Raw genomic sequence first — 24,561 nt, 5'->3', positions numbered from 1 at the left:
TATGATGCTTTTCTTTTCATTTTTAGCTCATTGTTGCCACGTACACTTGGTGATCTTGGTGCCTGTGGTTTAATCCCAGGAGGTTAGACATGTGGAACAGCACATTAACCCTTTTTAGTATTTTCTCCCAAGACAAATCATCTTTATAGGTTGTCTCCATGGTCTTCTAGTTGCTTATCAAAATTAAGCATCAAGTCTTCTAAGTGAGCAATACCCCAGTCAGTGTGAGGAAATCAGCTTGGTTCTTATTGGGGCACAAATTCTTGGTCTTGGCACAAAGTGAGTTCACATAGGGAGTTAGAAGGAGGAGAATGGGGCATGCGAAAGGGGAGTTCTCTGTTCTCATTTACCTATGCATGTTGAAACTCCACTAACAGTTTTATTTCCATTAGCAATTTGTGATAAAAACTTAGGGTAAAGGGAATAATGAAGCTGTCCCATTATATGGCAGGACAAAACATAGTAGTGACATCAAAATCAGGGCCTATCCATCTCATTTGCAGTTATGTACTCAGTGTTTAGCATAGCATTTGACCCCCCATCAGTATTCAATAAGAAGATGCGTGTTGAATGACTTAGGGATGAATTAATGAATGAAAAAAGTTAATATGGTAGAAAATGTGTTTTATCCTTGTATTTTCGTGTGTTGACTTCTGTATTTCAAGACCCAGCACTGTAACTGACACATAGAATATAAGCAGTAAAATTTGCTGAAAGAATGAATGAGTCCCCACAATTCTAAGAATAATTTTAAGACCAACACAGACCCCATATGTGCCAAGGTCTATGACAGAAGTATCCAGAGAAGAAAGCCTGATCTCAGCTAGTGGTAGAGCTGACAGAATTTATCTAGTTTTAATAATTTACAGCTCATCCCATTACATCTAGGCATAGTACCTTCGTGAGCCATACTGTTAAATGTTGACTGAAAAAAAATGCACAACCTAAAAGTTGAGAATTATGTTTTATTTGGAGGACATACTGAGGACTTAAATCAGGAGACAGCCTCTCAGATAGCTCTGAGGGACTGTTCTGAAGAGGTAAGGGAGGGCACAGGATATTTAGGGGTTCTTGCAAAAAAACCCCAGGTAGTTGGAACATCAAAAGATTACTGTTAATTAAAGAAACTAGACATCTTAAGTTAATAAATTTAGTACTTTTCTATATATGGTGAGATGCAAGAATCTGGTCTCATGGAAATCATTCCCTTGATATACACTTTAATTATCTAGGGCCAGTATCCTGTTTTCTCCATCCTGAATCCCCTCAGGGTGCAGCATTGGGGGTGGCTTCAGTGGCTGATGGCTTGATGGCTATAACATCCTTTGTTACTAATACCACAGGCTACATTCTTTGTCCACGTAAATGACTTGAATATGGATAGTAAATCTGTGGATTTGCAAAAGGTAATTCTTGGAGCATTTTTAGAAGGACAAAGTTAAGGGCAATTTCAGAATCACTAGCAGCTAAAATTGCTATTTATACTTTTCCACCGGTAGGTAGTAATCTGCTGTTGCTATCTTCAGTATTCCCAAGGGATAACAAAAGCCATTTAATTCAAGAAAGAAATGTAAACTTTAGCACAATGCAACTTCCACAAAACCAAACACACAGACACACACCCAACTCTCGCAGATATGAAGTAATAATCTAAAATAGAATCCTGGAACTAATTGCAAAAAAAGAGCAAATGTACTCATATTGGATTTTATTCTTTTATTAATGTTTGATACATATATATGTATTTATTAATAAAATTCAGAGTTGCTATATGGAGAAATAGCTTTGTACGAATATTGTCTTTGTATGTGTTTATCAATAATGTATGAGATTGCCTCCTATGCTCCTTTTCCTTTATTCTCTTGCAGGCAGTAGATGTAGTTGTCAGTTGTTTTTAAAATTTCTAGGCAGCCAAAGGACTAGTATCACTTAAATAAAGAAGGCAAATTGTCCCAAAGTAGGAACAATTTTCCTTCATTATGGAACATAAAGTCCTCATATGAAGGAGGAAGAATTTCATAGCTAAAAGCTTTCAACTACAGAAGATTTATGAGTAACTATGTATGTTGTTTCAAAGTGGACTCTCTATAATTAATGTCTAGGGGTTATCTTTGGTATATAATGGATTTTGATTTTTTTTATATTATTAGATAATATACAGAAGAATATATTTAATTGTATGTAAGTTATGAGAAATAATAAAAACTCCTGCAAACACACCACCAAAACTAAGAACTAGAATCAAAACTTCTGCGTCTTCTCTCTGTTCTCTACCCTGATCCCACCTTCCTGCTTTCACCAAAGAAATCACTCTGATCTTGGCTTTATGTTCAACATCCACATAATTTTGCTTATTATTGAGATTTATAAAATTGATATCATACTTTAGTCTTCTGTGCTTGCTTTTTTACTCAACATTATGTTTCTAAGGTTCATCCACTTTGCTTTAACTAGTGTTCATTCATTTGTACTACTGTGTAATATTTTATTGTATAAATACAAGAAAATGTGTTTATTATTCTATTAATGATATTTGGGTTGTTTTGGGCCTATTACGGACAGTACTTCCATGAACATTTATTTTAATGTTTCCTGGTACACATGTGCAAGATTTAACATAAGTAAAAGAGTAGACATACTAAGAGTAGAATTGCTGACTTGTAGGGAATTCAAATATTCAACTTTAAAAAATAATGCCAAAATGTTTTCCAAGTTATGGAATCAATTTTCAGCCCTTTTGCTCTATAGCTTCACCAGTTAGAATGGCCATTCTAGTCTTTTGTTCCTTGTATTAGTCTGCTCAGGTTGTCCTAGCAAAATACCTCAGATTCAGTGGCTTAAAAAACAAGAGATTTATCTTCTCACAGTTCTGGAGGCTGGAAGTCCAGTATCAAGATGTTGGCAGTTTTGGGTCCTCCTGAGGCCTCTTTCCTTGACTTGCAGATGACCACTGCTTTCTAGCTATGTCCGCACATGGCCTTTTCTCTGTGTGTATACATCCCTCGTATCTCTTCCTCTTCTTACAAGGACACCAATCATATCAGTAAGGGCCCCACCATTATGACCTCATTTAACCATAATTATGTTTTTAAAGTCCCTGTCTCCAAACAGCCACATTGGGAGATGGGGCATCAACATACGAATTTTAGGGAACACAATTCAGTCCATAACAGTTTTAATTTGTATTTCCCTAATTACTGACAGGCTGAGAATCCTTTCACTTGTTTAATAGTTGCCTCTGTTTCCTATTCTGTGAAGTCCAGAGAATATCTTTTGTCCATTTTTCTACTGTTTATCTTTTTCTTACTTATTTCTATGGTTCTTTAAATACAAGCAAATAATCCTTCATCAGCTATATATGACACAAATAAGTTATTTCATTCCTTCTCACTTTCTTAATGTTGTCTTTTGATAAATAGGGGCTCTCAATTTTAATGAAATCAAATGTATCTTTTAGCTTAGTGTCTTTTTGTTCTACTTAAAATGTCCTTCCCTAGTTTAATGCTACCCAGATATAGTATATTTTCTTCTGAAAGTTCTAGTGTATCTTTGTTTTATATTCAAGCCATTAATGCACTTACAATCGACTTGTCTGTATTATCCAATTTCTTTGTTTTCTTATGAATAATTAAGTTTTCCAGGACCATTTTGGAATGAATGGATTTTTTAGGTGTGTCTGAGCTGTTCTTGACCATTCACATAAATTTCAGAATTGGCAATCCTGTAAAACCTCTATTAAGTATTTTTATTGTAATTGTATTGACTATATAAATTAAGTTGGGGGAAACTTACACCATTATGATGAGTCTTTTCTATCCATAAACAAGATGTACCTCTCCATTTATTTAAGACTTCTTTAATATCTTTCAGTAAGGTTTTATTTTCTCCATAAATGTCTTGCACATTTTTATTTAGATTTATTCCTAGGTAGTCTTTTTTTTTTCCATTTTAGATAATTTTTAAGCTCTCTCTTTGTTCCTGGATTATAGAAATCCAATAGATATTTGCATCTTGAGCTTATATCTAGCCATCTTGCTAATATTGTTTTTTAGTAAGAGAGGATTTTCTTAGCAAAGAGGAATAAATGTAAAATTAAATAAAAAGGTTATGGGTCAGCTCTGGTCAATAGAACTTTCCATGATAATGGAAATGTTCTTAGTGCTGTCAAAAACTACAGCCATTAGTCACATGTGTTTTTAAATTTTTAAATGTAAGTTCAATAAAATTAAAATTTCAGTTCCTAAGTCAAACTTGCCCACATTTCAAGTATTTAATAGCCACTTGTGACTAATGGACACTATACTGGACATTGTATCTCTAGACTATTAGACTGTGAAGCCATGGCGTCCCGGGATTTTATCTTTGTCAATGGCATAGTGAGATCTTTCATGTGACAGTTATTCTGTTATTAAAAAGAGAAGTTACTTAACCTAGTCATCCCTAACTTTTTGAAATAATCCAACATAGCTTTCACCATCCATGAATTTCTTGAATCATATTTATGTTTCTAAACTATTTCTTGTGTCAAGTGTTCACTTTGTAGCAAGTTCACTGTCCTAAAATGGCACATACCAAAGTATCAAGAGGTTCCCTTATTCCTGATAAGCTGTGATTGGATGAAGAAGACCTTGTTACCCTGCCTATCTGATTTTTGTTATAATCAGATGTTAACCTGTATCAGTCTCCATATTCAAAATTCACCTTCAAAATTATATGTTATTCACATGATGGTTGTCTTTATTTCATTTAGCTAGTATCATGACCTTATAAATGCAGTTTTGGTCATTTTCTACTAAAACCTCATATTTATCTGTGTGGAAATACATCTCCTACTTGTTTGCCCTCTTATAAACTCTTCCTGTAATTTAATCCTCATGAGCTTTATTTCCTGTAATTTTAATTACTTAATATTTTGTAAAACATTTAAGAGATCACTGGTATGCTCTTTTTTTCAATCATCTACACATTTAAACAGTGTGTTGCAATAAGAAATAGTACTGGTAATCAGAAGACCAGAGTCCTAGTTTTACCCATAAAAATGAACTATATGTGCATTTAAATAAGTTTTATATAAGGTTATATAAGGTTTATTCTGATTCTAAAATTGTTATGATTATTTAGAAAATTATGTTTGAAATATGACATTATTCAAAACCAATAGAGGTTTGAAATCTATTAAAAATCTACAAAGAATTCAACTATTTCACCTTTTTCCCTGATTTGATATTAAACTGTAATCCTTCATCTTTCACTTACAGCATGCTGTAGCTGCTGTTGACACAAAGACAAAATATAATGTCTAAATATTGTGTACTTGTTTTTTAAATGAATACTTTTGTTTAAAATTGTCTTTTACATAGATTCTTGATTCCCTTTTCACAACTTTTCCATTCCCCATGCTACTGCAATCAATCACTCATGATAGAAAATTATTCTCTTTTCTGTTTGCTAAAGCTCTTTTTAAAATACCAAGTTTCAAATTATCATCAATTCAAGAAACTTTGGGAAATGAACCTCATAATTTCCAGAATGAATATTTTGTTTCACTGGCTACCAGGACACCATCCTCTCCTAGATTTCTCCCCTCTCACTCACCATTCCTTGGCATTCTCCCTTGGTGATGCCTCCCATCCCTCAACATCTGTTAGAAGGCCCTAAGGCTCATTCCTGGCCCCCTTCACTCTCCATCTACCTTAACTACTCATGAGTTTTAATCTAGTCCCATTACTTTAATGGGAAGATGACTTATGACTCCCCAATTCATACTTCTAGCCAAGCACTCACCTAACCTCCAGACTCCTAATTCCAATTTCCCACTAAATATCTCCAATCTATGCATAATAGACATCTCAAACTTAGCAAATAAAACTAAATATTTTGCTTTGATCCATCCACTGCACTCCAGTTTTTCCTGGCTCCATAACTCATCCAGTTGCTCAGGCCAAAAATGTTAGATTCATCCTTAAACTCTCACTTTCCCACAATTCCTATGTCCAGTCCATCAGAAATTCTTGCCAGTCTAACTTGAAAATACATCCTGAATCCACCTACCTCTCACCTTACTCTTGCCGTCTTTACTTACTCCAAGCCATCATTGCTTGCCTCATCTAATGCAATAGGCAGCCTCTTCCACAACCTCCTTGCTTCCTCCCCTCTTGCCCCAATCCTTATAGTCTATAACCAATACAATAGCCAGAATAATAAAAAAACCCCATAAATCATATCACATGATTTCGCAAAACCCGTTCCCATCACTTTAGAATAAAAATTAAACTTTTTACCTGTCCTACATGCTTTATTCAGTATTTCTTCTGCCCTACTCTCCAAGCTCGTTTACTACTACTATTCTCTCACACACACATCCAGATTTTCTTTCTGCAGTGGCCTTCCCAACATCAGGGCCTTTGCACTTGCTATTCCCTAAAACCTGGAAGAGTTTAAAAATCTGTAAGATTTCTCCAAGAAGATCTTAGAAGGCATTTACATTTCATTTTGTAGAGACATTTGGTAGAAGACATTTTTGCAAAAGATAGATACATTTTACTTTGGCGGCTATTCACACATCTAGCAATTTCCAAGTTGGTTAAATAACAAATGTGAATTGATGAAGCTAAAATAAAAGAACTGTAGTTGGTGAGACCTATGTGTTTTAAACCGTGAACTTTGAGGAATTGTAGACATGCAAACTACACCATGGTTTCAGTGTTAATGTGTGAGAGTTAGCTAAGGTATTTTTCAAATACTCATTACTCTCTAAAGAGCTTCTGAGCAGGAAATCAGGACAGGGCCTGTGGACCTGAATTTTATCCAGTACCTCAGTTGATTCTGTTGCAAATGGTTTTCAGTCAGCCCTTTGAGAGACACCAAGCTGGGGTATTTGCCCAGATATAATTGCCAGTGGTCATACAAGACACCAATGAGATACAATCGAGAATCAACAAATGACTGAAAAGAGTGACAAAAGAAGAAGAGGATCCAGTCAGGACCAGTAGAGACGCTATCCCAAGCACTCTTGGCTAGGAGTTTTACAAATCCATTCATATACATGGACTGATAGTTAACAGCCAAATGGCACTGCATATTTTTGTAAGTTGCTGAGTATTAAAGTGTATGGCTAAGCATCATAAGTTTTGTTAAATTATATTTTGGTTGCTATAAAATTAGATGTACATTGTGTGTCATAGATGTAGGGATACAGATGTGTAAATATATGTCGTTGTTTCAGTTCTTCAGCTGATACTTCATAATGTCTTTGTAACTTCTAAATGAAGGACCTCTTCAAATATTGTTTAGAAAAACAAGAACCTGTTCATCCCTGTCCACCTCCTTGTTTTCATCCCCTTCCTTGTCCCTTCCCTTCTTTTTTTAAATATCTTTATTGGAGTATAACTGCTTTATAGTGTTGTGATCCCTTCCCTTCTTGAACAAATTAGTCCATTAAGTGAGGTAAAATAACCCTTTGTCAGCATGGGGGAGGTGGGCATTCGAGGAACCACATGACTTGGCATTGGGTCTCAGAGTCTGAGAAAGGGGAGAGGATGTCTGCATAAGGGAGCCTGGAGTTGATTGCTGAAGTCTGATTCGTGTGAAAGGGCATCCACATGAGGAAGTGGCCTTGGCAACCACTCTGTACAGATAGTCATAACCCGTGCCAGGTGGAGAAAATGGGTGGGATGGGAAAGTGGCAGCTACAAGAATTTACTTAAATACAGGAAGACTGATCAAATAAATAAGGATATTAAGGATATGGTAATCAGTGTTATTTTAATATCTGTGGAGGGAGTTAAAATATGAAAAGGGCAAAAACTAAAATGAAAGGGCGTTGAAAGGGAATGGAGGATGTTAATGTGAACACATGATTTTTAATATAGAGACATTATAGAAATAAACATAGACAATATGTTTGCATGTGTTTATGAATGTATTTGTGAATATGTGTAAATGGTTATGAATATGTTTTCATATGTGTATATGTATATATGTACCTAAATCCCCTAGCTCTGCCTATTGAGAGTACCTGGGACCACTACTTCCCAAGAGCAATGAATACACCTAGTGTCCAGATCTTGGTTTCTAAATACAGCTCTCCAACTGAAGGAACTAAAGCTCTTTGGAGAAATGGCTAATTCTAGAACCACTACATGGAAAATATAAGATGACCCTAGAACATATTATAGTTTCAAGAACTAAGGGATCAGCCATAAAAAGAAATGAAATTGAGTTATTTGTAGTGAGGTGGATGGACCTAGAGTCTGTCATACAGAGTGAAGTAAGTCAGAAAGAGAAAGACAAATACCGTATGCTAACACATATATATGGAATCTAAAAAAAAAAAATGTCATGAAGAACCTAGGGTTAAGACAGGAATAAAGACACAGACCTACTAGAGAATGGACTTAAGGATATGGGGAGGGGGAAGGATAAGCTGTGACAAAGTGAGAGAGTGGCATGGACATATATACACTAGCAAACGTAAAATAGATAGCTAGTGGGAAGCAGCCGCATAGCACAGGGAGATCAGTCCGGTGCTTTGTGACCTAGAGAGGTGGGATTGGGAGGGTGGGAAGGAGAGCGATGCAAGAGGGAAGAGATATGAGGATACATGTATAACTGATTCACTTTTTTATAAAGCAGAAACTAACACACCATTGTAAAGCAATTATACTCCAATAAAGATGTTAAAAAAAAAGAAGGGAGATATCAAAGAATAGTTGGGAAACATCAAAGGATATAGAAGCCAAACTGAAGGGGTTTCCACTGGACAAATCTTGAACAATCTAAGCCTCAAAATAAATAATGGTAGAAACGTATTATAGTCAATTGAATAAAATAGGAGTCTATGAGTTCATACTGATTTTAATAATTAAATTGAGTAAATTATGTTTGATGAGGAACAGGATATTTACATAATTACAAAGTGCCTTACCACAAAAATTATTAATAATGAAGGAGAAAAAAATAACGTTACAATGGAGAAGACTGGGTGATACACCTTAATGAAATGAGTAACATGATATTCCAGTAAGGCTACAAGTTAAAAGTTTGCCGAAATTGTTTGATAGGAAGCAGTGAGAAGAACAAAGCTTCACCACTGTGTTATTCCTGCCAACTACACATATCCTGAATAATCATGAGACAAATACAAACAGCTAAATCCTACAAAATAACTGATCCATATTCTTTAAAATTTTCTAGTTCATGAAATTCAAGGGAAGCCTGAGAAAATTTTCCAGATTAAAAAACTAAAGAGACAGGACAGCTAAATGCAACATGTGACACTGGGCTGATCCTTTTATTATGAAGGACATGATGGGGATAATTGACAAAACTTGAAAGGGGTCTGAGGATTAGGAGCTCTGTGGTCATGTGTCAGTGTTAATTTCCTGATTTTCATGATTATATTTGGATATGTTTGTAGGAAATACTAGAGGATTTGGGGGAGACATTGCATTGTGTTGGCAACTACTCTCAAATGGTTTGGGAAATAAATTATTTGTATTGTCTTTCAATCTTTCTTTAATTTTCGAGATTGTTAAAAGAAGGCAAAGAAAGAGGAGAAGACCCCTGAGTCAGGTAACCCTCCTTTTCCTGGCGACTGCCATAGTTAAAAGCTCAGTTAACAATGGTGGTCAGTTTTTCAGTCTATTTGTGCTAATTTCTGTTACTAACAACATAGCATCTTATTTTCTATTTGAGGTTTTTGGATTTTTCCTAATTATGCTTTTGCTTTTTATTCTATCAAATGTCTATGAATTTGATAAAGTCCTCGGTATTAAAACAAAATCAGTAAGATTCATAAAAATAAAAATAAGTTCTTGGAGAAATTTATAAATTTCTACCTACATACAAATTGGAGTAAGTTGGCAAGAAATGTATAAGGGGAAAATACTATAAGGAGCACTCCCATTCAGAAACTCAAAATGGTTGCACGTGTTTCTCCTGTAAGAGGTCTGTGATGAAACAGCAGGATGAAGGCTATATGTCCAAACTTAAATGCAATCTTTTAAATCACCTTTCATGTCAGGCCGTGTAAGAACTGGGCAATTCAAGAAGTAAATTAGAACAATCCTTATTTTCAATAATTTCTTAGGTCAACACTTAGAATAATGAAAAACTTATCTTTAACTCCAAGAAATCTGGACAGTTATTAAAGCAAATGTGTTGTCCTACTGGCCTACACCTGGTTATAAACAGCAGTACGACTTCAGAAAACCCTTGACGCTGAGTGGACTTTCTAAATATATCTTTTTCTTTCTATAAAGGTGCTTTACAAGAATGCTATCTTTTGTGAAAATGTGGCCTTTATAAAGGGTACACTAAGGTCTGTGACTTTTAGACCTAGAAAAGATTTGAAATATTTTCTTAGCCTGGGAATCCACATTTTAGAGGCATAGAAAGAGAAACCCAATGAAATTAGATATTTTGCCCACCATCAAATGGCAAACAAGTAATAACGACAGCACTCAAGCCTCTGTCTTCTGAATCCATTGAATGCAGCATAAATAGATTGCAATAACTGCTTATTTTCATTGTCCTCAACACTACATTTCTTCTGTGCCTTATCCCTCTTCTTTTAAGACGGATGACAACATTATCTGCAAACTTTATCTATAACTATTTTTTTTTTAATTTTGCTGTTTTATAACTCATTTTTGAAAAATTCTGTTTCTATGTTGAAAACGTGTAAGGACATTTACCTTCTTTCTTGAAACAACTTTGCCTGCATTTATCACATTTTATTGTTGAACTATTGTGTAGCAATAAGTACAAAAGCACATCTAGTAGAGGAGATAATGTCAGAGGCAACAAGGTGTGTGTATGGGGGGGCGGGGTTAGAGTTGACATGCCTTAAGGGAGATGAGTAGAGAGGGAAGAGAATAGAAATTTTATTTATTTGAAAAAAATATGATGGCAAGTTAGAGAATTTTGGCTAAACTTAATACAATATAGCTTTCCTTAACTTAAATTCTGGGTTAACTTCCATTGTTTACATTGCCACAGACTAGGGAATAAACAAAGCAAAAAGATTTTTGGTAACACCATTTTGTGTTAATTTCGTAAAGATCTCTACAAGACTTTTTAAAACTAAATTGAAAAACGAAAGTCTTGTCTTTAGCTTATTTTCCCTGCATGCTTGCACTTTAGTAAGTTGATAAATGACATTTAAACTCAATAGTTATGATTAATTCTGTCCCACATTTTTTAAAAGCACTGGGGATTGTGTGCGCGTGCATGCACGCACCTTTACAACCAGTAAAATAAAGTTCTTGATCAAAAAATTATTATCATTTAGACTATTGAATAAAATCAGATATGATAGAGGGGCCAGCTGTTGGTAGGTTTAAAAGTCACCGTAGGTGATTAATTCATGCAGCAGTGCTGCAGGTCTCTCTTTAGATGAAGCGCTTAGAAGTATAACCAAGCATGGCTCTAATTTCATATCTGAGACCTGTTTTTTTTTTTGCGGTACGCGGGCCTCTCACTGTTGTGGCCTCTCCCGTTGCGGAGCACAGGCTCCGGACACGCAGGCTCAGCGGCCATGGCTCACGGGCCCAGCCGCTCCGCGGCATGTGGGATCTTCCCAGACCGGGGCACGAACCCGTTTCCCCTTCATCGGCAGGCGGACTCTCAACCACTGCGCCACCAGGGAAGCCCCTGAGACCTGTTTTATTTAGAGTTCTTTGGCAAGTGCTTGCTCTATATGTTTTTATAGTCTTTGGTTGTGCTATAAAAACATCAAAATTATGAATTAATAGATATGCAAAAGTGAAATCCTAGAAGATAGGATAAACATGAAGTCCTCTAATTATCACTCAAATAAGTTTGGTTGACACAGAACTGGGAATCAGATAAAGACATTAATAATTCATAATGCTGAAATTAAAATCTTCTAGTTAGTACAAAAGAAATCCTAATTTGTACCACAAGGTAATGAATTCAGTACTTTTCATTTGTTAAATATTTGCTTATTACCCTGCACCGTGCATATAACACTGTTCCCAAATTTGGAGGGCAAACAGGAAAAACAGACACTCTCTACTCTCAAGTTGTTTATACTGCAGTCAGTGAAATTTCTCTACTTTGAGATCTTTTAATTCCTCAGTTCATTGTAACATCTTCCTCAGATGAATTGTTTTTTATTTGTTAAAACCAATGTTTAGCACTTGAAATAGTTTCTTCAATGTTCCTGATAGTGAAATAGAGTCATAATGCTAATTTCCAATACTAATTATAGAGTTGATAGGAGAAATGCTCAAGAGTGATAGTAAAGTGATTTCGATAATCTACAAAATGTCTTGAGGTTTCCCAGATAACAACTTGTCTCCCAGACAAAAATGCACTTATTATTTATATTCCAAGCTTATAAAAATTTTTTATTTTAATCATATAGAGATTTTACAACATCTTTTAATTCACATTTTAAGATATTTTGTTCAGTAGATTATCTCATTTTGAAACTATTGATTTAGATATTCATACTATGTAAATATTAGTATATATTTCTCAACGGCTAGATTAGTGCTTTCTTAACTACTTAAATTTGTTTAATTCATATTGTTGTTCTTAAGCATTTTTGTTACTCACTGGAGCCTATCCTACTGACTTCAAAAAGCCTGAATTTTCACTGTATGGAAAATCTTTAAAATAACATATAATAATGGTAGAGAAGAAGAGTATTTAACATTGTGCTGAGATCATTCCATTAATAAAGAGATTAATCAATAATTCTAACATTCAGACATATAATAAAAATGAAAAACAATCATAATACTGAGCAATGACATTTTCACTAAAGGGAGATATTAAATATTGTATAGGAAACTAGTATCTGCAAAGCAGATAAGTTGGCAATGATTATACGTATATTTAAAATATGTTGAAACAGTCATAGACAGTTTTTCTTTTTGGCTGAAAACAGGCATATTGAAGTGTTTAAGCACTACTTCAACTGGAATAGATATTTAGACACTATACAGAAAACACATGATTGCAGAAGAGCAGATATTAGCAGGTGTGTGAATGTGTATGTCTTTAATTAATGCATTTTCATTCATTCAAAAAGGAGAAGAACGCCAAATTTACTTTAAAGGTGGCATTGTGATACGTTAAAGTTCCATTCTTAGACTTCTGCTGCTGTTGCTGTTCCTTCAGTATTCACCAAAGAGTACCGTCCTGTCATTTATCCAAGTTAGAAATCTAGAAGCTATCCTAGGATTCTCATTGTAGGGTCCCCTACCTTCATGCTCCCCACTCAATAAGTAACAAATTCTTGGCTCTCCTGTAGAGGAAAGCTCTCTCCAGTGTACGCCTGCTCTGTCACTCTCCGGGTCCAGCATCTCTGCCTCAGCCTCCCATTGAAGTCACTTCTAGTTCATTCTGTGCCATTTTTAAACCTTCCTCAGTCCTAGGCAATTGCCCTTTTAGAAGCTTTACCCTAAATGTTATCAAATGCATTAAAATGTGCCCAAGTCACATATCCAATATAATTTATAGATAACTATATATGAAAGTTGAGTAACATTGCTGTTGTAGTAATATTAGTTGGAAATATTAATTACACAAGTTTTGATCTCAATTTTGCAGATTTTTTTTCATACTCTGGAGCCATTTTTTTCAGGTGTCAAACAATTTTCTAAGTCTTTCGCAAACTCCTAGTCCCTAGTGAGTGTGCTTTTACTGTCACAGGGTTGAACAGCCCAGACAACAAGATGTCTGACGATGAAGACCATCACATGGATGAGTAAATCAGATACGTGGAAGTTGGAATGCAAAGTGTTTGTAGGAAAAAATTACAAATCAAGGAAGAAATTGCAGTGTCAATTAATATGATGTATATCAGATGATAGTATTAAAAAGCCAGGTGAAAATAAAATAACTTAATAATGTACATATTTGTCAGATTGTTCACTAGTGATATACTGCTCAGTGTAAGGTGAGAACCACAGATATTATCTTCTGGGAAAAAAACCCTTTAAGCCCTAACAGATTCAGTTTATAAATTTCCTCTCTAATAAATGAGGAATAAAATAATTTACAATAAATTAATTATTTCTTCTTCTGAAGGTACTAATACCACAAATTCAGTCAGAAGATGGATCAAGTTTTTCGTACATTTCTCTCATTTCACATTTTTTAAATAAATGAGAGTATATTTGGTCTAATGACTACCAGAACAACTATCTGGAAATTGTGACTTCATTATATGTGAGACAGTATTTTAGGAGATATAGATGTATATTTAGAGGGAGATATAAATACATAGCATATATACACAATATTTAAGAAGACACAGGAAATGTGGGATAGCTCCAGACTGCTACACCCTATGTTCTGAGCTGCTCCGAAAGGCAGTTCCTTTTTTTTATTTAACATCTTTATTGGAGTATAATTGCTTTACAATGGTGTGTTAGTTTCTGCTTTATAACAAAGTGAATCAGTTATACATATACACATGTTCCCATATCACTTCCCTCTTGCGTCTCCCTCCCTCCCACCCTCCCTATCCCACCCCTCTAGGTGGTCACAAAGCACCCAGCTGATCTCCCTGTGCTATGTGGCTGCTTCCCACTAGGTATCTGTTCTAATGGGAGTTCTCTGGGCACAAAGGGCATTATTTTCTGTAATGAGATTAGAAGAAAGCATTTGCTAATAATTGCTTCTATAGCAACTAAAAATCTTGGAATCCCTCCTTACAGCGTTTTGAAAATCCTAAAGGGGATGTTGTCAGTAACAAAAAAATTGAAGACTGATAATGTATTTAAATTAATCATTCTTCAAATTCATCTGCCCTTTCGCCTTTTAAATTGATTCATGCTTCTCAGAAAATAAAATATGCTAATCCGCATATCATTTTTTCCACTGCGTAGAGCAACTATATCTAAAAACAAAAATACTATAATTTTAGTTTCCTTTACTATATTCCTCCACAACTTGTGTTGTACTTTCATATTTTCTTTTCATTCTGCTAGTGAGATATATATACATATATGTATATATACACATAATATTTAGATTTTAGATATTTGCATTATGCAGGGCAATCCATAAAATGGATAGATGCTGAATTTTAATACCATTGAATACAATTTTCATAATTTTATACTTTAATTATTTTTGGAAGTACAAACCAGAAAGAGTAAAGCAAATTTGAAATGGAAAAAGATGATCAAGCTGGCATTTTTCATTTCAGACTTTATATTTGGACTACTCAGTGGGATAGATAATATTATAATAACAGAATTTTTGCTTTTGCAGGGAGGTCAATCTTTGCTTCTGCATTGCCTCATCTCTTTTAATCCCATCCAGTTTATTTTTCATCTCAGAAACTATAGTTTTCATCTCTAGGAACTCAATTTGGGTTATTTTTATATCCTCTGTATGTCTATTTAAGATGTTGATGCTTTCCTTTTTGAACCTATGAAAATTAGTTATAATAACTGTTTGAATGTCTTTGTTACCTGATTGTACCATTTTTCAGTCTGTTTTTATTAATTAATTTTTCTCCTTGTTATGGGTTATATTTTCCTTTGTCTTTGCATCCCTGGTAATTCTAGATTGCATGTCAGATATTGTGAATTTTACTTTGCTGGTTGCAGGGCATTTTTGTATTTTTTTTAATATTTGTAACTTTGCTCAAAGAGGTAGTTAAGAAATAGTTTGATCATTTTGAGGCTTCCTTGTAAGCCTTATTAGGCTGCAACTGAAACAATTTAGTCTAGAGCTAATTTGGTCCCACTACTAAGGCTATACCCATTGAATAGTCTGTGTATTTAATACTCTAGTTGATGCTGCATGTATTAAATTATATCAAAACATATTTGTATAATCTTAAAGCAATAAATGCAACACATAAAAATATTAAAAAATTTTAAAAATTAACTTTTATTAAATAAAACAAAAATGTTTTCTTCTAGTAATTTTAGTATTTTAACATATTTAAATACTGCATCCCTATGAAATTCATTTCGTTAATAAATATGAAAAGAGAATCCACCTTTATTTTTTACAGGTGACCAGGGACTTGTTCAATCACCAACATTTAACTGTACTACACAAAACATTATGCCACTGGTTTTTATGGGTTATCATTATAATTAACAGCTTTATACAACCGTTCTCTTGTGCTGTTTGTTGTTCAATGTGTAAAATTATTGTTTAATATATATATATTTTTTACTTTTAGCAGTTTAAGCCAGGAGAGTAAATCCAGTTCCTATTACTCCATCCTGTCCAGAAGCACAGGTCTTAAGTGAAATTTAATACCGGAGAAACAGTTCCAAATTTTACAACGGATCTATCACTGGTTGTTAGCATATCTTCCCACACCCAAGACACCAAGATAACTTCTACTCACTGTTAAAGCTTTATGATGAGCAAAACTTCCACCACTGTGCTTCCTTAGCATGTGAGTATATTTTTAATTTACTGGCTATATATATTCTCTAATTATCCATTATTTTGTCCTTCTTTTTGATTAGATATTGATATCCACATTTTCTTTTCTAATAGCTCACAGAAATTTCTCTCATTAACAACACCAATAGAAATAACAATAAAAATCACCTTGGGGGACCAAATTAATTATCACATTACCAAGTTTTTATTTTGCTCCCATAAAACTTCTGCAAAATACAACCACTATCTATCATCAGTATTATTAGAACAAAAACAAGGCATTCTAATCTCAAAAGCAAAATATTTTATTTAACTTAATAAATTTCACATTATATAAATTTTCTCATAGCATCATCCTTAATTCCTCAGTATTCACTAATTTGGGGGGATTTTTCTTTCAGTTATTTAAGACTAAGGATGATTTTATTCATCTCTACAGCCTGGTACATATATGTACAATGTTTGTCAAAAGGTGGATATTCAAAAAAATTCTTGACTAAATTATGGTAATTCATGTGATCAGTTCTGCAGTTCTTAAAACTTTAAATTACTTATTAATTCTAAGAGAAAGTCAGATAATTTTTAGAAGGATTTCCAAACCATGCTAAAGTGTCAGCCTTCATTTCCTTGTCTGAGGGAAACAGGATAGAAATAGATGGTTTTAAAGTTCTCCAAGCTTCTGTGTCCTTTATACATCCACAGTTTTAATCCTTATCATTTTCAAGATTTGCTAAATTATTTGAGGTGATCCATTCTCTTATTAAAGTTACATACTTTATGTCACATACTGAGCATATTAACAAATAACTTACTGATAAATGACAATGCCCATAACATCAGGTTAATCTGATTTCCATGAAATGAGCTATAACTTCAAAAATGTTAATTCATCTAATAAGGGTGATGATTTACATAATGTTGCCTAAAATATTTCTCTTGATTATTTAAGAGAGTTTTCCTAGGGGTAAATAGCTGGGAAGTCAATAGAAAAAAAATACAACCATGATTAATTTAATTCCAGTCTAAAGGACACCATATATAATGTATTTGAGAAAACCAAGTCACTCTTATAGATTCAGATAAATGGCTGTATATATGAGATATTTTTAATGTAACCCAAATTATAAGAAATAGTCTTTTGGTATAGAAGCAACCCCTCTTTTACCTAAAGGAAAATATAAAATCTGAGTTCATTGAAAATTTGCCTCATTGCCCTCTGTTAGTTTGTGCCTGCCCCATCCATAGGGGCCCCGTTAAGAACTATTCTATCATCCATACATCAGAAGAGAATGTCTGTGTTCTATGTTGATAGTCAGTCTAAACAAATATTTATACAGTTGAGATCAGAGGTATAAAATGTCAGTTCCAAATCCACCCATGATGGCACATATACCAGAGAGATGACAAAGGTTATACAGGCCTGTGAGATACTTGAATCATATTTTGCAACCCTTGAAAGAATTCAAGTTCGAGATTAGCAGAAACCAGGCTCAGTTCTGTCCATAATCCCCTTTATCTGTCTTCTAGCCAACAAAATGAAAACCTGAAGCCAACTGACAAATAGAGTGTGAAGGGCCTTCTACTGGGTTTAAGAAAAAACTGAGACTTGCTATAGGTAGCAATTATCTTTTCTATTACTATTATTGTTGATGTTGTTGTTATTCATAGAAATAATTTTAAAAACCCTAAATAACATTATTCTGCTGGATTCTTTACTATATGTAACACAATAAATTAACTCGCTTCGTATTACACTGGGCATATAACATGAAAACATGTGCAGAGAACAGAAATCAGTATCTGTAAAGACAAATGCCCCTGTGATACAAATATCTATTATTTTAAGTCCAGAAAATTAGATCTATTAAGGTGTAAGAGTATTTCAGTACAGTCCTGCTAAAAGTAAAGCTTAAAAGTAAATCAAAAGAAAAAGGAAAACTGATGCCAGTTAGATACAAAATATAAGATTATGCTATGTATATGGATAGAACTCTGAATGAGGTCACATGTAGGAAAAGCAATATTAGTGACAAATCAACTGATGTCCTTATTGAGCATAGACATTCCAAGAAGGGTGAAGAGTACTGTATATTAGATGTAAGACTCATAATATTGAAGTTAGTTGTAAAAGAAACAAGGTAAATGCTTTCAGTCAATAGGATAGGCTGAACTGATATTGAGAATCCTTTCTTCCAATCTGAACACACAGTTTGTTATACTTGTGTTTTCTTTTATATGTTGCTTTTACATGTAGCAACACATAAAAAGCAAATCAACAAGCAATAAATGAACAAGCTTACAAAAAGGGGGGATCCACAGTCTCAGGATTTAAGGGGAAAAAACAAATTCAACATTAGAGTAGTGAGGAGGAGTTGAAACCAAGAAATTCAAGGAGGGCCTGGAAATAATAAGCCTTGTTTTTGAGGGCTGGCTTTAAATATCCGTTGTCTTATCAGAAAACAGGTAGATGCTGTTGCCTTATCAGAAAACAGGTAGATGCTGGAAAACAATAGAATAATATCTTCAAAGTACTGAGGACGTATAGCTATCCAAATTAAAATTCTATACCTCATTTTAAAAAACTACTCAAGAACAAGAAGTAAAGAAATTTTCATTCATAGACAAAGAGGAATTACCACCCACAAACTGTAACAACAACAAAAAATGACTAAAGCAGTAGCAGCAGCTATTAGAATTGTCTGAAGGCATTAAAAAATATTCTGATGCCTGAAGCCAATATTTGGAGATTCTTTTTTTTTAACCAAAGTGATCTAGGCGGTGTTTCAATAATGGGAGCTTTAAAAACTTCTCACATAATTCTCATGTGTTTTAGGCAAGATTGGAGACCATTGTACAAAGAATGCTCTTCAGTAAGAAAGAAAATAAGCATAAAAAGAAGTAGGAGGGTGCACTGAGCAGTGACCAGCAAAGAAATTTGTAATGTTGGAATGAACCTGAATAACGGTTGAGTGTAAAAAATAATAGCCACTGGGGGTATGTACAAAGTAAAACTAAAACACTAGATAATATACTGAAATACTGGAGATAAGATTTAAAATTTGAGGGGTCCATGAACCGCTTAGGAGGAAGATGAGATAATTAGTTTTCGACTTTTTAAAGTTAGAAATATATGTCGAATTTTTCAGAAAACACTAAAAATGAATACTTCATATATGATTCATAAAAAGGTAGACCATAAAAAGAGAATGAAAAATGTGTTTAAATGAAGTTAGTACCGGGAGGGATAAAACATGGAAAAATAAAGGAGAAATAGATCAATAATCACAATACATTTGATCACAGAGACAATAAAAATAAATTTAAAAATTGCAGTTTATGCTGCTTACAAAAGACATATATAAACTATTTTTAAGATGCAGTACCATACTTCACTGAAAATAATTAATTATATACATGATAAATGATTTTCAAGATTACATATTTGGCATGATGACATGTATACAAATTTTTAAAACTCAAAGCAATCATGTATTTTTCATGGATTCATTTGCATATAGTAAAAAATTCAAGCATGGATTCAAAGTATTTATATTCAATTCATGATACCAGTTATCTAAGAAAAGGAAAAATGGGACTGAAATGAGAATAGAGAGGAGAGAAAAGAAATGTGTGTGTATCTGTGTGTGTGTGTGTGTGTGTGTGTGAACACATGTACAACAGTCAAATATGTGCTTCTTTCACAGCATGATTCACTGTATTCCATCACAATATTAATAAGATTTCATACAATATGGGCATCTCTGCAGAAATTAAAATTGTCACCTGCTTATGTGTATTGGGCAATGAGCTCACCTTACTATTTCCATCCATTCTTCAATTAAAATCTAGAAATGTGAATGGGCTGTTAGAATTTAGTTAATGAGCCAATTATCTTTACAGAACATGCTAGTTATGCACAGCCTTTCCTTGGCTTAATTATGTTTTAAAATAGCAGGCATTCATTTTACGTCTTTAATTGATGGCTATCACACACAATTAGTTTGAATATTCTTATCAATATGCTTGAAATATATTTGGTTGAATCATTGGAGTAATCTTTTTTGAACTTACCCAAAAGTATGTATTTAGCCTTCCTAAACACAGTGGCACATTTCCAAATACAAAGTAGTTGCATTAGAATTATTCCTAATATGAAGACGTTCAATATTTGTGGAAACAAATTTTCTCTTGAAAACTTAGCTTCCAGACGGAAGAAAAATAAGGGTAGAAATGTATTTAAAGGCAAATTTGAAGATGAGAAATCAAAATTCACATTCCATAGTGAAAGAAAAAGGGTTAGTAATTATATAGAGAAAGGCAAATACAATGCAAAAATTATTGGAACATATTTTGCTCAACTACAAACAAACTTACGTGGTAAGTTGTAGCTTCCATTATTGCACCAATTTTTAGCATATTTTAATATTTTCATTTTGAAATGAAAAATTTAAAAAGTCATCTATTGTTTTTTTAGAAAGTAGAGTGGTTGAAGTGAAATAACTTCCAGAAAATGTGTTAAAATGGGGCTACAAAAGACTTAGGAGGACATAAGCTTGGTTCTTATTATTGACAGTTTGCAAATCAGCCATGGGAATACACATTATTTCCAATTTAAAATGAATGATGATTCTATATACATATATATGCATCTTATCATATTGATTATAAACCAAGTAAAATCTCATGAAATCTAAGTATGTTTGAAAAACTTAAACCTATTTTTATGTTTTTCCAAACACTAGAAAATGAAAGCAATTTCTGTTGTTTGTCATTTTCTTTTGGACTCTCTTGGCTTCCTGAAAATGATTATGTCAAGAAATTGGAGAAATATTCGTAGGAAGCAACAGAGGCCATGACAATAGAGACCTACACTGCTTCTTCTTTAGAAAAAATAAAATAAAAATTCCTGTCTATCCATTTCAAATTACACTCAGGGATGCTTATAATATAGAATTTGAAAATTGAATACATACTAGTTGTCAAGTAGTCAGCCCGTTTGATTACTCATGCATTCCATCCTCAGTATGCTGTTCTTAGAATTCAGAGGGGTCCTTTAATCACACCCCCCATCTTGACCACTCACATCTCCAGATTTTCCTACTTCATGGCATATTGGTGTTTAACTTATTAAACAAATATTTGTTGAACAATTACTATGCATGCTAAGCAATGGGGATCAAAGATGAATGAATATTCATTTGTCTTTAAGGAGACACAGTCTACCGGAGAGAGGCAGAACTGTGAACAGATGACTGCATAAAGAGGCAAAGTCAAGTCTTATTTATTCAGAGGAAGAAGTCCCCGTGATCAAGCAACAAGTAAAATCATTTCATTGTGCAAGACATGGATTTGTGATTGAAAATGCACAAGCATATTTCTCTTATTATCCATCATAGATGATCACCTATTATAATCAGAGAGATTTCTTAATGGCACAGCATCTAGAGGAGGACGTCATGCACGAACCTGTCACATTCAGAAAGTAAGGAAGTGGCACAGTGGGAACAATTCAGGAAAGTAAATAAACATGACAGTAGATTTAAAATCGACTTTAATTGTTGTTACTATTATTAATCTATTTGGGCAAGTAGTAGTTTTCATTGATGTGAGCATTTTTTCATCCACGACTTGAAATCAGACATTAAATATTAATATTATAAAAATATTACAAATTGAATTCATTCACAAATTTATAAAAAGAGATCAGCACCAGAGACCTATTTATTGGAAACAAAGTAGGTAGAACAATCAAACTCATTTATAGTTCCTCCTCAACCAAAGTGGACAGAAGTTTTATATGTAGAGGTCAATCCTGGGCCAGAGGCTATTTAATATTTTCATCAAGACTAGGATGATAGAAAAGCATGTGGATTTAGTAATTTACAGTTCTCTTTAGTTGATAAGACTGATTAATATTTTCTCAAGATCAAAATTCAACATGACCATAATATGACCTTGACAAATTGGAGAAGTGGTTTAAAACAATGCAATTTAATAAGTCTAAGGGTCAGATATGGGCTTTAAAGGGATTGGAAAGGAAATGGAAATTATAATAATGTAGGTGATACCATGCCAGTGAGAATGCATTTGTGTGTGTAATATAATATGTAACAAATAATATTGAGTATGACTTGAGTCAAGAATATAGCAATAGCTTTCATTTTTTTCTCTCTCTTACCATGGCATAGTGCTTACTCACTCACGAATATTTCTAATACATTTCATCAAAATTTAGTCATTAATGGGGCTTCCCTGGTGGCGCAGTGGTTGAGAGTCCACCTGCCGATGCAGGGGATGCGGGTTCGTGCCCCGGTCTGGGAAGATCCCACATGCCGCGGAGCGGCCGGGCCCGTTAGCCATGGCCGCTGGGCCTGTGCGTCCGGAGTCTGTGCTCCGCAACCGGAGAGGCCACAACAGTGAGAGGCCCGCACACAGCAAAAAAAAAAAAAAAAAAAAAAAATTAGGCATTAAATCCTGTATCCCTGCTGATAAAATTAAAAGTAATTCTAAGATATATAAATGAAGAGAAGGGTATAAAGGTACAAATAAGTGGGTGAATAGTAATGAAATTACTTTGTATTGTGCTTTACAAATACGACTTATGCATTTATCTTGTTACTAACACATTCATTCATTCATTCATTCATCAATCATTACATATTTATAGAACTTCTACTATGTCCCAGGCACTGCATTAGGTACTGGTAATACAAGGTGGGGAAAAGCAAGCATTGTCCATACTTCTTAGAGCCTGCAGTCTAAAGAATAATTACTAATTGTAGTAAATATAGACAAGATACTATGAGCCATGGAACAGGGAGCCTTTCTCACCTGGAAGGATGAGGAAAGGCATCCCTTGTGAAATGTCTTCTTAATTGATGTATGTGGTAGGTAGCCTAAGGGGACAAGGGAGTAAAGGAGTAAGTATTTCTTGCAAAGGGGAAAGCAAATATTAAGAATTTGAGCTTCAAAAAAGGAATGCTTCACGTTGATATTACAGTCTCAACAAATACAATTAAATTGCTGGCTGTTAATACATTGCATAAAAGTGGAGGAGTGGATTTCTGCCAAAATTAGGACATATACTTAGGATTAAAAATGTGCTCTGTGATATCAGTGAGATTGCTGTGAGACTGGGAGAAAAAACGTACAAAGAGGTTATCCTCTGGACCCAATGGCACTGCTGTACATCAAGGCTTTTGCTGAAGTAGAAAACCTGCTATTGATATTGAGATGCTCTTGAATGAAACAATGACTTCAAATAAGAGTTCCAAACTGAAACTCAGAAAGACCACCAATCTGACATGACTTAAATTTGAACTGCTTCTCAGATAGGCAATTTATACTTTGGGGTAAATGGAAACTGGGCTTGGTTTCACTAATGATAAAAATGACATTTTGCTATTAAATTTGGTTTAATATTTTCATTTTACAAATCCCTAACTTCAAAAACTCTCTAAGGGAAAGTAAGGGGAAAAGGATAGGACTCACTTGTTTAGTTACATTACCCTGAATTTTAATTTAAATTGAGCTGCGCTATCTCCACCAATGCTTGACTAGAAGCCTGCACAGTGAGTAGTTGTAATGGAGGAGATTGGCTCATTTTAATGGCCACATCTGATGGATCTCAAAGAAATTCAGGTAAAACAACTCTTTGCATAGTTCATAGTCAATTATTTATACTTACAGAAAAATGCCAAAGCATAGAAAACTTTAAATGGTGGATAATCAGCAACATTCACATTTTTCCTTGAGGTTTGCCAGGATTGTACAAACACATTTAGGCTTTGAAAGACATGTTTTGGAACTTTATTGGAGGTATTCTAAGAAATACCTTCATGTTAAAACAATTTCCAAATATTTTAGGAATAACTAGAATCTCTCTGTAAATAATTCATGCCTTAATTACTTATTATAATTATGAGAAATTAATACTGAAGTATTTCAGAAAAATGACATATTAAGAATGTGACACTGCTTCCATGTCATATAAGAGCATGAGGATATCTCTATTATGAAACTTACTGCATTTTGCTACAACATTTTTGTCTATCTTCTCTTCCAGATTACAAGCTTCTTAAAAAATAGACTGTGCACAGATCTAACTTTCTGGCCTACATTTGCAGCACTGGAGACTACTATTGAAATATTAATTCAAAGGATATT

The 24,561-nt window shown here is 33.9% G+C and overlaps 1 long non-coding RNA gene across 2 annotated transcripts in view; it reads left to right on the top strand.

The window, feature by feature from the left end:
- The window catches only part of LOC308610252, a 30,402-nt gene extending 7,860 nt beyond the window's left edge, over window positions 1-22,542 (top strand). The window contains exons 1-4 of one of the 2 annotated variants that reach the window (XR_014014475.1): window positions 6,968-7,086; window positions 16,184-16,405; window positions 17,923-18,010; window positions 21,605-22,542. This is a non-coding gene — a long non-coding RNA (uncharacterized lncRNA). Of the gene's footprint in view, window positions 1-6,967; window positions 7,087-16,183; window positions 16,406-17,922; window positions 18,011-21,604 lie in introns of those variants that run through there. The other variant, XR_014014474.1, reaches the window with a different exon arrangement.
- The last annotated feature ends 2,019 nt before the right edge of the window (window positions 22,543-24,561 follow it).

The sequence above is a fragment of the Mesoplodon bidens genome, assembly GCF_964165515.1.
Source record: "Mesoplodon bidens genome assembly, contig: HAP1_SCAFFOLD_270, whole genome shotgun sequence".
In the NCBI taxonomy this organism is placed as follows: Eukaryota; Metazoa; Chordata; class Mammalia; order Artiodactyla; family Ziphiidae; genus Mesoplodon; species Mesoplodon bidens.
Note: the sequence above shows the minus strand (reverse complement) of the source record. Positions and strands in the feature narration are given on the sequence as shown.